Source organism: Rhincodon typus, chromosome 9, assembly GCF_021869965.1.
Source record: "Rhincodon typus isolate 14 chromosome 9, sRhiTyp1.1, whole genome shotgun sequence".
Taxonomy (NCBI): domain Eukaryota; kingdom Metazoa; phylum Chordata; class Chondrichthyes; order Orectolobiformes; family Rhincodontidae; genus Rhincodon; species Rhincodon typus.
The window spans coordinates 90,024,697-90,038,462 of NC_063340.1; the positions used below are offsets into that span (position 1 = coordinate 90,024,697).

Sequence of the window (13,766 nt, forward strand, 5' to 3'; positions counted from 1 at the left end):
ATCTCCAAAACCTGATCAAGTGTTTTCCAGGACATTGTAGAAAGTTAGGGAGGAAATTTCAGGGCCCCTAGCAGAAATATTTGTAGCATCTAAAAATATGGTTGAAGAACTGGAGGATTGGAGAGTAGCTAAAGTTTGGCCATTGTTTAAGAAAGACTGTAAGGAGAAGTCTGGAAACTGTAAACCTGTGAATCTGACGTTGGTGATGAGTAAGTTTTTGGAGGTGATTCTGAAAGATAAGATTTACATGTTTTGGAGAGGCAAGGATTGATTAGGGATAGTCAGCATGGTTATGTGCCAGGGAAATCGTGTCTTACAACTTGATTGAATTTTTTAATGAAGTAACCAAGAAGATTGATGAGGGAAGAGTGGCAGATATTGTTTACTTGGACTTTGGTGAAGCCTTTAACAAGTTTCCGCATGGCAGACTAATTAGTAAAGTTAGATCAAATGGGATTCAGGATGAGCTTGCCAGTTGCATACAAAATTGGCTTACTGGCGGAAGACAGAGAATGATTGTGGAGGGTTGTTTTTTAGACTGGAGTCCTGTGACCAGCGATATTCCACAAGGATCAGTGCCAGGTCCACTTTTGTTTGTCATTTACATAAATGATTCAGATGAGAATAAAGGAGGCTTGGTGAGAAAATTCACAGATGATATCAAAATTGATGGTGTAGTGGACAGTAAAGAGGATATCTAAGATTACAAAGAAATCCTAATCAATTGGGTTAAAAGATTGAAGAGCAGCAACAGGGGAGGCAATGGCCTGGTGGTATTATCACTGGACTGTTAATCCAGAGACCCAGATAACATTCTGCAGACCCAGGTTCAAATTCTACCACGGCAGTTGGTGGAATTTGAATTCAATAAAAATATCTGGAATTAAGAATCTAATGATGACCATGAACCCATTTTTGATTGTTGGAAAAACCCATCTGGTTCATTTATGTCCTTTAGGAAAGGAAACTGCCATCCTCACCTGGTCTGGCCTACATCTGACTCTAAACCCACAGCAAAGTGGTTGACTCAAAACTGGCCTCTGGGCAATTAGGGATGGGCAATAAATGCTGCCTGGTCAGCAACACCCTCAACCCATGAATGAATAAAGAAAAAAAAAAGTTTAATTTGGATAAATGTGAGGTATTGCATCTTGGTAATACAAACAAGGACAGGACTTATACAATTCATGGCAGTGCCCTGAATAGTACTTTAGAACAGAGAGACCTAGGGTTTCAGGTATGTAATTGTTTGAAACGTGCATCACATGTAGACAGGGTGGCTAAGAAGGCATTTAGTATACTTGCCTTCATTGCTCAGATCATTGAGTATAGGAACCAAATAAAAACCAAAAGAACTGCAGATGCTGCAAATCAGGAACAAAAACAAAGTTGCTGGAAAAGCTCAGCAGGTCTGGCAGCATCTGTGAAGGAGAAAACAGTTAACGTTTCGGGTCCGGTGACCCTTCCTCAGAACTTGTTGTTGTTGTTGTCATTGAGTATAGGAGTTGGGATATCATGTTGAGGTTGTACCAGACACTGGTGAGGCCTCTTCAGGAGGACTATGTACAGTTCTGGTTGCTTCCTGTTATAGGAAGGATATTATTAAACTGGAGTAGGTTCAGAAAAGATTTACCAAGATGTTGCCAGGAATAAACAGTTTGAGATATAGAAATAGACTGGAAAGGCTGGGACATTTTCGCTAGGAGGTTGAGGGGTGACGATATAGAAGTTTATAACATCATGAGGGGCATGGACAAGTTGAATGAGAAGGTTTTTTTCCCTAGGGTAGGGGAATTCTAAACTAGGGAGCATATTTTTAAGATGAGAGAATAAAGATTTTAAAAGGACATGAGGGACAACCTTTTTTTACACAGAGAGTGGTTCGGGCGTGGAATAAATGTCAGAGCTAGTGGTGGATGTAGGTGCAGTTATCACATTTAAAAAACATTTGAGTAATTTCATGAATAGGAAAGGTTTAGAAGTATAAGGGCAGGAGCAGGCAGGTGGGACTAGTTTGGGATCATGGTCAGCGTGGACTAGTTGGACTGAAGGTTCTGTTTCCATGTTGTATGACTCTATGACTCTGTTCCCACAGCTCTGGCAGAGTTCTGAAGTGATTCAATCTTCTGAGAGAAGAAATTCCTCTTTATCTCAGTCTTAAATTGGTGCCCCTTCGTTCTGAGGCTATGCCCTCTAGTTCTAGATTCTCCCATGAAACATTCTCTCAGCACTTACTTTGTCAAACCCCTTAAAAATCCAGTATGTTTCAATGTGATCCCCTCTGAATCTTCCAAACTCCAGTGGGTAGAGTCCCAACCTATTTAGCCTGAGTTTAGTGAGATACTGAGACTTGTGCATTCTGTGACCAGCAGACTGGAGATGGGGGCTCTGGCACTGAACACTAGGAGGGTTGATGTAGATCATAGGGGCAAGAGGGTTAGATCACAAGAGAACAGGAATAGAGCACAGCTGGGAGGGAGGGAAGGAGGCAGATTTCAGAAGGCAGTTGGAGGCAGTCTTTAGAGGTGAGGGGAGGTTTTGGAGGGCAGGGGATTTTTTGCAAAGGGGAAGCAAATCCTGGCATGCTCCTGGCCCATAAGCAGTGCTCTAAAACACACTTACTGACTGAATCTGGTTGGTATCACTTTAATTTAGTTGTTGGATTTCCCCAGCTCTGGGGAGCCTGGCTGCTCAGTGTGACATTGAAACTGCTGCCAGCATATGTAGAGAGAAACATTACAAACAGACAATATCATCACAATGCCAGCTGTCAGGAGCAGGGACAACAGAATCTCAAACTCAGTTACACTGGAGATAGGAGGCTCTTTTAGAGAAATGCAGCTGGGTTGACTCTTCCACCTGTCATTGAGCTGGGTGGGTTCACATTTCCCATGATGACTATGGCATCGAACACCAACTGAACAGATAGATAGATAGGCAGATAGACAGGCAGGCAGGCGAACAGATAGGCAGGCAAGCAGACAGAAAATTCACAGCTTCTCATTTAACTGAAGAGAAAGGTATTTTCTCAGAATAAAGAGGAAGTCTCTGGCAGTATCTGCTTAACACATGTTTGGTCGATTGGCCAAATTAAAACTGTGAAAGCCAACCTGAGTCAGAGAGGGCATTTGTAATCTGGGACGGCTGTTTTTTTATTCAATAGATGCGGACATCACTGGCTAGACTAGCATTTATTACCCATCCCATGGTGGGATTTGAACCTAAATCTGCAAAACATTAGACTTGTGTTCGGGGTTGCTAGCGACTCTTTAATCTGGAGCTGTCTTCTTGTTTTATGTTTCTTCATCACTTTGGAGATCCTCTGCATCTTTTCTTTTTGACCCCCTTGTCTTTTGACTTTACTCTCAGTCCAGCTTCCTTCCCTTGGGAATGGGGCAGACACTTGAAAAGGGATTGCTTCCTGGGTTGTGGGGAGAGAGCAGGAGGAGTGAGACTCATTGGGAAACTTTTTCAATGACCTGACAAAGGCTTGTTGGGTTGAATGGCCTCCCCTTTGATTCCTCCAGAGAATATCAAAGACTAAGATGAAAGCAAAATACTGCAGATGCTGGAGATCTGAAATAAAAAATACAGAATCTGCTGGAGAAACTAAGTAGCTCTGGCAGCATCTGTGCTCAGAGAAACAGAGTTAAAGTTATTGGTTGGTGACTTTCATTGGAACAGGGAAATGTTAGTGATCCTGCAGGTTTTTGGCAAAAACAGAGACAGGGATAGTTGGAGAGGAGAAAAATAAAAGGGGAGGTCTGTAACAGGTGGAGGGCAGGAGAGATTAAATGAATGAAGAAATGATGGCGCAAGGTGATTGGAGATGAGAAGGGAAGATCCAGAGGAGACGGGAATGGCAACAGCAGAGTCAACACAGTGTAGAGTTGGAGGAGCACTACAGGTCAGGCAGCATCAGAGGAATAGGAAAGTCAACGTTTCAGGTCGGGACCCTTCTTCAGAACTCTAAATGGGAAGAGATATTTATGATCTGAAATTGTTGAGCTCAGTGCTGACTCTGCATGGTTGTAGGTGGCTTGGTTCAGCTCATATTAATCCTTTATATAGTGCTGTGGGAGAGGCGAGGGCAGATAGGTCAGACTGGGTACAGTGAGAACAGAGGGACGAGAAGCTCAGGGTTATGCCTGTGAAGTATGTGTGTTCAGCAAAGTGGGCACCCAGTCTGCATTTCGCCACTAAAACCCCCAACTCCCACACATGCCTATCCACGCAGTGAGCAGAGAGGGGAAAAGGCCAAACAGAAAGGTTTACAGTTTCACATGGGAGATGTGTTTGGAGGGGGTTAATATAGGATGGAAATCTTGTTTTTATTCATTCACGGGATGTGGGCATCACCATCAAGATCAGTAGTTATTGCATTTCCCTAACTGCTTAGAGGGTAGTTGAGAGTCACCCACATTGTTGTTGGCCTAGAGTCACAAACCAGGGAAGGATGCTAAAGGACATTAATGAATCAGGTAGGTCATTTCTGACAGTTGGCAATGGTGTTAAAATGATCTTTAGATTCATATTCCAGATATTTATTGAATTCAAGTTCCACCCTCTGCCAAGGCAGGATTCAAACCCAGGTCTGCAGAACAATATCTGGGATGCTGGGTCAATAGTCTATTAATAAAACCACAAAGCGATCACTTCCCCTAAATGGTCAAGTTGTTGCCAGTGAGGATCAAAGGGAGATGTTGAAGGAGAAATTCATATCATTGGCCTTTGAAAACATAAATTGCAGATTGTGGACAGTTGAAATAGCCATTCCTCTGGGAGAGCACTAGCTCCTGATTTCTGGGAAATGCAGACAGACTGTGCTACAGGGAGTCATTCCTGTACATTTCTGATCCTGACTTGAAATACATTGTTTTATTGTCTTGAGAGTGACAGGGTTTTCTGCTCAATCCGTCCCATTTCTTTACTGTATTTGTTAGGTTTCAGGGGCACAAAGTTAGGGCCGGATTGGACCAGAGATTGAAAAACAGTCAGATCATTGTCTTCAATTTTGCAAACTTCAGACACTTTGTATTGTGGGGAAGCCTGGTATTAATTTTCTTCACCCCATTTTCCTTCTTTTTCTTCTGTATACTCTATTACTGTGTTGCGACCATATTCCAACACCTCACCCTGTGTGATTGATATTATCCAGAGTGTGGAGGTCAGGGGAGGGGAGTGGGAGGAGGGGAGGGGGCAGGAGTTATTCATGTGCAACTCCTCTCAGGACCAGATCACAGAGTGAACACTTCAAGATAAGTAGGTGCAGAGGTTTCTGGAGGAATTTCTTGAAGGAACAAGGAGGCAAATCTGGAGCAAAGGAGGTTTCTCATGAACATACAGAACAAATTATTTTAATGTGCCAATCTGGCCGACAACCAACCACCACCTCCCTCTCCCCGCCCCCAACCCCCCATTATAGTTAGGTTTCAGGAAATCTCTGGATTATTACCTGAGTCATGTACAAACTGAGACAGGCCAAATTAGGGCGGCCAGATCAATGCATGGCACTAAACTGGTGTAGGAGAAGTGGGTTCGGGTAGATATCCCAAATGGGATTTGTACCAGTGCGATGGGCACAACATGAACTTTGCTGGCGTCAGTGTTCTCATCAGCTGTAAAACTATGGTAGTAGAGACAGCTTAAAACTGTGAAGTGGGGTTAAGAGTTCAAATTTAGGAAGAGGTGACAAATAAATAAAGCAGAAAGATGGCAAGAGAGAAAGATTTTTACAACGCAAGTGACAAACTTCCAGAATGAGCCATGATCATTCTGAAGGTCCACGTGGATGTCTCCTGCTCCTAATTCACAACTTCATATGTAACTGAAGAGAAAGCTATTTTCGCAGATTAAGGAGGAAGTCTGTGGGGGATGTTTCTTAGCATGTGTTAGATTGATCAACCAAATTTAAACTGTGAAAGCCTACATAAGTCAGGCAGGGTGTCTCTAATCTGGAACTACTATTTTCTATTCATTTGCTGGATTGGGTGTCACTGGTTGGACCAACATTTATTACCCATCCCTAATTACCCAGAGGGCAGTTTAGAGTCACCCACATTGCTGTGGATCTGGAGTCACAAGCCAGTGAATGATGCTAAAGGACATTACTCAATCAGGTAGGTCTTTTCCGACAGTTGGCAATGGTGTTAAAATGACCTTTAGATTCATAATTCCTGATATTTATTGAATTCAAGATCCACCCTCTGGCAAGGCAGGATTCGAACCCAGGTCTGCAGAACAATATCTGGGATGCTGCGTCAATAGTCTAGTAATGAAACCACAAAGTGATCACTTCCCCTAAATGGTCAAGATGTTGCCAGTGAGGATCAAAGGGAGATGTTGAAGGAGAAATTCATATCATTGGCCTTTGAAAACATAAATTGCAGATTGTGGACAGTTGAAATAGCCATTCCTCTGGGAGAGCACTAGCTCCTGATTTCTGGGAAATGCAGACAGACTGTGCTACAGGGAGTCATTCCTGTACATTTCTGATCCTGACTCGAAATACATTGTTTTATTGTCTTGAGAGTGACAGGGTTTTCTGCTCAATCCGTCCCATTTCTTTACTGTATTTGTTAGGTTTCAGGGGCACAAAGTTAGGGCCAGATTGGACCAGAGATTGAAAAACAGTCAGATCATTGTCTTCAATTTTGCAAACTTCAGACACTTTGCAATGTGAAGATGCCTGTTATTAATTTTCTTTACCCAATTTCCCTCCTTTGTCTTTTGTATACTTTATTCCTGAGTTGTGACCATATTCAAACACCCCATCCTGAGAGGCCAATGTTATCCAGATTGTGGAGGTCAGGGGAAGGGGAGTGATGAGGGGAGGGAGCTGGAGTTACTCATGTGCAATTCACCTCAGAACCAGATCACAGAGTGAACACTTCAAGATAAGTAGGTGCAGAGGTTTCTGGTAGGATTTCTGGAAGGAATGAGAAGGCAAATTTGGCGCAAAGGAGGTTTCTTATGACCACATAGAGTAAATTATTTTAATGTGCCTGTCTGGCCTTTCCTGTATCTATAGCCAGGCTTGAGGGAGTCTCTGGATTATTGCCTGAGCCATGTGCAAGCTGAGACAGGCCAAATCTGAGTGGCCAGATCAATGCATGGCACTAGACTGGTGTGGGAGAAGTGGGTTCCAGGTATCCCAAATGGGATTTGTACCAGTGCGATAGGCTCCACATGAACCTTGCTGGGGTCAGTGTTCTCATCAGCTGTAAAACTATGATAGTAGAGACAGCTTAAAACTGAGAAGTGGAGTCAAAAGTTCAAATTTAGGAAGAGGCGACAAATCAATAAAGCAGAAAGATGGCAAGAGAGAAAGATATTTACAAAGCAAGTGACAAACTTCCAGAATGAGCCATGATCATTCTGAAGGTCCACGTGGATGTCTCCTGTTCCTAATTCACAGCTTCTCATGTAACTGAAGAGAAAGCTATTTGCGCAGATTAAGGAGGAAATCTGTGGGGGACGTTTCTTAGCATGTGTTAGGTTGATCGACCAAATTTAAACTGCGAAAACCAACATGAGTCAGGGTGGGTGTCTCTAATCTGGAACTACTATTTTCTATTCATTTGCTGGATGTGGGTGTCACTGGTTGGACCAACATTTATTACCCATCCCTAATTACCCAGAGGGCAGCTTAGAGTCACCCACATTGCTGTGGGTTTGGAGTCACATGGATCCCTGTCATTTAAGGACGGTGGATTTCCTTCCCTAAAGGACATGCAACAAACAAATGGGTTTCTCCAACAATCTACAATAGCTGCATGGTCATCGTTTGACTCTTAATTCCAGATATTTTTACTGAATTAAATTTTGGGAAGAGGTGATAATTCACCAAGGTAGAAACAAGGCAAGAGAGAAAGTTGTTTTCATTGGAAGTCTAAAACAGACCATGATAAGGGATAGGCCAAACAAATCTAAATGTATATCAGCAGACAAGAGCTACAAAAATACAAACACAAGTCTTATCTAAATGCACTTTGCATTCAAAGCTAAACAGAAAGACTGGAAGAAAGGAAACAGTGGTGCGGTCGCTCTGTTACCTAGTGATGGTATTAGAAGAATGAACAAAGTTCTGCATCCTGGTTTCCCAAAGAGGTTTGTGTGGAAATAAGAAATGGTGAACATAAGAACACTCTTATGAAAATGACATACAGGCTCCCTAACAGTAACCATGTGCTTGATTGGAGTGTAAAGTTAGAAATAATGGAAGCTTGTTGGAAAACTATGGTGATAAACGTGGCGAATTTTAATCTCGATATAGACTGGAAAACATAGATGGGCCAAATTAACCTCAATGAGGAGGTCGTGGAATGCTTTTAGGATAATTTCTTAAAGCGACATGTTCTGGAGCCAACTAGGCAGTGTTGTACCACAAGATATGATTAATAATCTAATGGAGAAAGCAACCCTAGGTAGCAGTGAATATATTCCGATTAAATTTTACATTCAATTTGACAGAGAGGAGTGGATCTAAGACTAATATTTTAAACACAAATAAGGGCTGTTATGAGAACATGAAAGCAGAGTTAACTATTGCGGACTGATGTAGCGGCATAGCAGACAGTCAACAAAGGTAGATTACAAAAAACAGCAAAAATTGGCTCAGAGGTTATTAAGGAGAGAAAATTGGGGTATGAGAGAAAGTTAGTTAGAATTATAAATCAGTAAGAGTTTCTATAGTCAAGAAAGAAAAGTCTTAAGATGCACATTGGAGCAGTAAGAAGTGAATGTTGGGAAGTAGAGCTGGAAAATGTGATTTGGAAGGGTATCTTGTATCAGTCTTCACCACAGGGGATATACACAATATTTAAGAAGTAGCTTTAAACCTGGAAATGAAAGACAGGAGGAACTCAAGAATATTACAGTCACTGGGGAAGTGGCACTGAGTAAATTTTTGGATCAATATGTTGTCAAGTCTTGGGTCTTTATGGACTTCTTTGTAGGATCCTAACAGAGGTAGCTGGTGAAATAGTTGATGCATTGGTTTTTGATCCATTGGATCCAAGGAAGTTTGTGTCAGACAGAATCAGAATACAATGGACCAGTTAGCTTGACATCGGCCAGAGGGAGAAAGTTGGAATGTATTGTTAAAAATGTAAGACACTTCGGCAAAGTCAAGATAATCTGAATGGGCTTGTTAAGGGAAAATTATGTTTAACCAATTTATTTGAATTTAGTCTTTAATTTGGAAATAAATTACCCAAGTATTGCTGAAAACAGATACATTTAGACTTTTAAAAAGTTATCTTTTGAAGAACCTAGTGTTGTTGGCAAGGCTAGTATTTTTTACCATAACTTAATTGTCCTTGCTCTGAGAGGCCTACTGGGCCATTTGAGAGGGCTGTTCAGAGTCAAACCATAGCTGTGGATCTGGAGTCACATGTAGGCCAGACTAAGTAATGACGGCAGATTTCCTTTTGTAAAGGACGTTCATAAACCAGATGAGTTTTAACAACAAACGACAATAGTTACGTGAGCACCATTACGCCAACGTTCAATTTGATATTTTTATTGTATGCACATTCAAACAGTTGCCATAGTGGGACTCAAATTCATGCCCCTGGAATATTGGCCCTAGATTCATATTATCCCAATGACATTGCCACTAGGTCACCACTGTCCCCCCATACCCATTACAACAATTTGAAAGAAACACCAAGTACAGGGAAGGACTTCTGTATGCCAAGACAGTCCTGATTGTTTCAGAGGTGGACAATGGACGGACATGTATGATTGACCAGAATTTGGACATTTGGCACTTAAACTCATATATCATATCGCTCATTTGTGTGGTAGACAGAATGCCTTTATGGCTCAAAGTTAGTGTTGTGTTATTTGTGAACGCCACTTGTGTTGCTCCTGTATATTGGCAGTATGAAACAGTTAGCTTCACCTGTTACTTTAGCTTTTTACAACAAGGCAGAGAGACAGGCCATTCCCAACTAGCCTCTGCTTGAAAAAAAACACAACACAATATGTGCTGCATTTGATGCAAACTACCATTGGTCAGCATTTGCTAAATAAACATGAGTGTGCCATGGATTATATTGATAATCAAATTTAGGATTGTCAGTCGGCCTTACTATGAAAGCTACATACATTAATACGTGGTGCCCTTTACTTCACATGCGGAAAGACTAGGCACATACATTGTGCCTTTTGCAACTAAGAAAAATGCCGATATTCAATCTCTGGTTAATTTCTCAGGGTGTTGCATTAACTATACAGAAACACCCTGCCTGGTTTAAGTTGAAACAAAGCTTGCCAATTAACTGTTAATCATCAACTATTTGGTTCATTATTTATGACAACATCTCACCCAATAAGAGTTCACTTCTCAATCAATCAGCACTCTCATATATTATGAAAAAGTTTGTTTCCCGTTAGCATTAGTATTTCTCGTGAGTTGTTGTGGTGAGCACGAGACAAAAAGCTTCACCAGAATGTATCTTGTTTCAGCAATTCTCAAGGTATTAGAGAGCTTTGAAGATGTAAGATATGCTGTAGATAAAGCAGAACCAGTGGATATACTATACTTAGATTTCCTGAAAATGCTTGGTCAGGTGCAATGTCTGAGGTTATTGTGGAAAATTGTGAAAAGCCCATGAGAAAGGAGGTGACATAATTAGTTGAATTGAAAATTGGCTAGCTTACAGGGAACAGAAAATATGCATACATGGGAATTTTGTTTGGTTTTGCAAGGAGTAATGCGTGGAGAGGCTCAGGAATCAGTATTGGGGCCTGAACTTTTTAAAATGTATATAAATGACTGTTAGAAATTATTGTTGATGAAATTATCGATGTCACAAAGGTACGTAGACAAGTAAGTTGGGAAAAGGACAAAAAGAGGCTACAAACTAATATAAATCAGTTAAGTGAGTAGGCAAAGATCTGTCAAATGGTGTGTAAAATTTGAAAATGACTTTTTTGGCAGGAATAATTAAAAAAAGCTTATTATCCAAAGCTGAACTGTTGGGTGTCTTCGTGCAGAATTGTAAGAGTTTAGTTTTCAGGTACAGTGAATATTTAGGAAGGCTAATCAAATGCTATCATTTATCCTGAGGGGAGTTGAATACTAATGAAGGGCGGTGATGCTTCAATTATGCAGGGCACTAATGAGGACACATCTGGAGTACTGTGGCATTTCCTTATTTAAGGAGATGTGTTGGAATTAGTTTAGAGAAGGTTTACTAAACTAATGCTTGCAATGGGTGGACTGTCTTATGAAGAATGGTTAGATTTTAGGAGATTGGATTTTCAAAAAGTAAGAGGTGAGTTAATTGAAATATCAGATCCTGAGGGGACTTGTCCAGGGAGATGTAGAGAGGATGTTTCCTCTTACAGAAGTATCACGAATGAGAGGTCGATGTTTAAATATCAGGACTAGCTCATTGAAAACAGGAGTGAGGTAGGTTTAGCTGGTAATTATTGCATGGCAAGCAGGCTTGAGGGGCTGAGTGGCCTACTCCTGCTCCTAATGAACATTGTTGCAAAGTTGGGAAGAGTACTTGTGGATTGGGAGGCAGGAAGTTAGAATTTGGTGTTTGTAAAATACTAGGGGGGGAAGCATTGCATGGTCCCTTTAAAAGATCATGTACTTCTTCTGTACTTAAAGATTTAAAATGGATGTCTGTGAGCAACAGCTTGAAAGTTTGCAAGTACACAGAGAGCACCCGAATTGAAATATTTGCATCAAAAGGCCATACATTTAGCAGGCCAAGCAGCAGTATTTTTTTTACCAAGAAAACAAGTTCTTGTATTTAGACAATCAATTTGAACCAGGCACTTAGATGCCAAAAACCTATTAAATTTAATAATGATGGTTTTGACAACATAGGACCAATCCTATTGTAAGAAATATTGATGTGTCATCAAGGGTATTAAAGAACGGAGTGGTTGGATGAAGACCTCAGAGCTAACTTCCATCTGCTAGAGCTAACAGCCTTCAGCTCTCAAGAGAGAATTTTTGGCTTTCACAGCTTCCTCTATGTCTTAGAGAAAGCACCATCTAAATAACAATGGTACCAAGGCACAACTAGTTAATATTCCTGAATATAAGAATTCACAGTGAAAGCATTCCTGACAGAAGAGTCAACGGAGAAGGCACAGAACATTCCAGAAGACACTTAACCTGGCTGTAATTTCTTGAGACTAAATTCTATTTTTTTTAATTGATATGTGAGATTTGTATTTATTGGAACAGCATACCATTAGAATGTGACATAACACAGTTTGGAGCTGGAGGAACACAGCAGGCCAGGCAGCGTTAGAGGAGCAGGAAAGCTGATGTTTCAGATCGGGACCCTTGATTCAGGAATATTTAGTAGTTAGAAGGGATTTAGTTGGTTTGTTAATAGTTTAGTGAATTTGTTCACTTAATAGAGTTAGATAAATATATTGCTACTTAATGATTTTAAAGTGAGTGCAAGGGATTTATTTTATTTAACCACTAGAAGCTGATGAAAGACAGGTTACACCATTTTTCGCAATCTTTTTACAGATTATTAGGTGAGGTACTCCTCTTTGTGTGTTTCAGCTTTAGTTCTCAGAGGGAGGTCAATCTCCACTTTATAAAAGATTGGGGGCTCATGTCCTGGATCTCGACAGATTTGAACAGATTTAGGGTATGAAGAGTCCCAGCAAGTTTAAACAGACTTGGGGACTAATGTTCTAGATCTTTAAATAAAACGTAAGTGAGAAATGGAAAATCTGATAAATTTTGTTTGCTTGTTGTTGGTTAAGTTAAAAGCGGGGAAAAGGCTCTAAAAGTTGCTAAAGAGGTTCTGGGTGTCGAAGATGCTTCCCAAATTTGCCAAAGAAGTTTAGAAAGACAACTAAAGATGACATTTGTAGAATTAGCAAAGAGGCTAAAATTGGGTTTAACTAGAGATCATAAGAAAGCCGAATTATAATTGAATTAGCCAAGCATTTAGGTATATCAGAGAAACGGTCAATTGCAGTGGAGTTAGAAAAAATTAAATTGCAAATGAGACCATTGGAGTTAGAGGACAATTAAAGGGAAAGAAGAGTCCTAGTTGAAGATAAAAAAAGGGAACTGAAACAGTTTGAATTACGGTTAAAAACAGAGGAAAGAAAAAAATGAAAGAATCGCCCTAGTTGAAGAAAGGCAAAAAGAGAGAGAAGAAAGGGAAAGCATGATCGAGTTGGAAAAGATTAAGTTGGAACTTAAAGTAAAAGTACAAGATAGAAGTGATGATGAGCAAACTCATTGTGGCCAACAGCCTGGAAGGGATATGTATAAATATGTCCAAACATTAACAAAATTTGATGAAAACAATGTAGAAGCCATTTTCATTTCCTTTGAGAAATTGGCAAAACAGATGAACTGGCCAGAGATTTGTGTGGATCATAAAGGCCAATTTTAGAGCACATTCGTTTCCAGATTGATAATGGACCCCTGGATACTGGGATATGGTGGTTTTGTCATTCTGCAAGGATGTGATTAAATAGATGATATTAAGAAGCCTCTTGTCTCAGAACACACACCAGTCTTTTGAGCTGACTTGAAATATACCCTCTGCTTTTGTCTCCACATATCCTACCAGACCTGCTGAGTTTCTCCTGCACTTTCTGTGTTCCTTTGTATATTTCAGATTTCCAGAATCTTCAGTATTTTGCTCAGGCTGGTTCTGAAGAAGCGTCACGAGACTGGAAACATTCACTCTGTTTCTCTCTCCACAGATCCTGCCAGACCTGCTGAGTTTCTCCTGCACTTTCTGTGTTCTTTTGTA

At 40.7% G+C, this 13,766-nt stretch overlaps 1 protein-coding gene across 1 annotated transcript in view; it reads left to right on the forward strand.

Moving 5' to 3' along the window:
* The window catches only part of LOC109935268 (tyrosine-protein phosphatase non-receptor type substrate 1-like), a 49,890-nt gene that overhangs the window by 13,046 nt on the left and 23,078 nt on the right, over nt 1-13,766 (forward strand). The gene's annotated exons all lie outside the window — the stretch shown is intronic.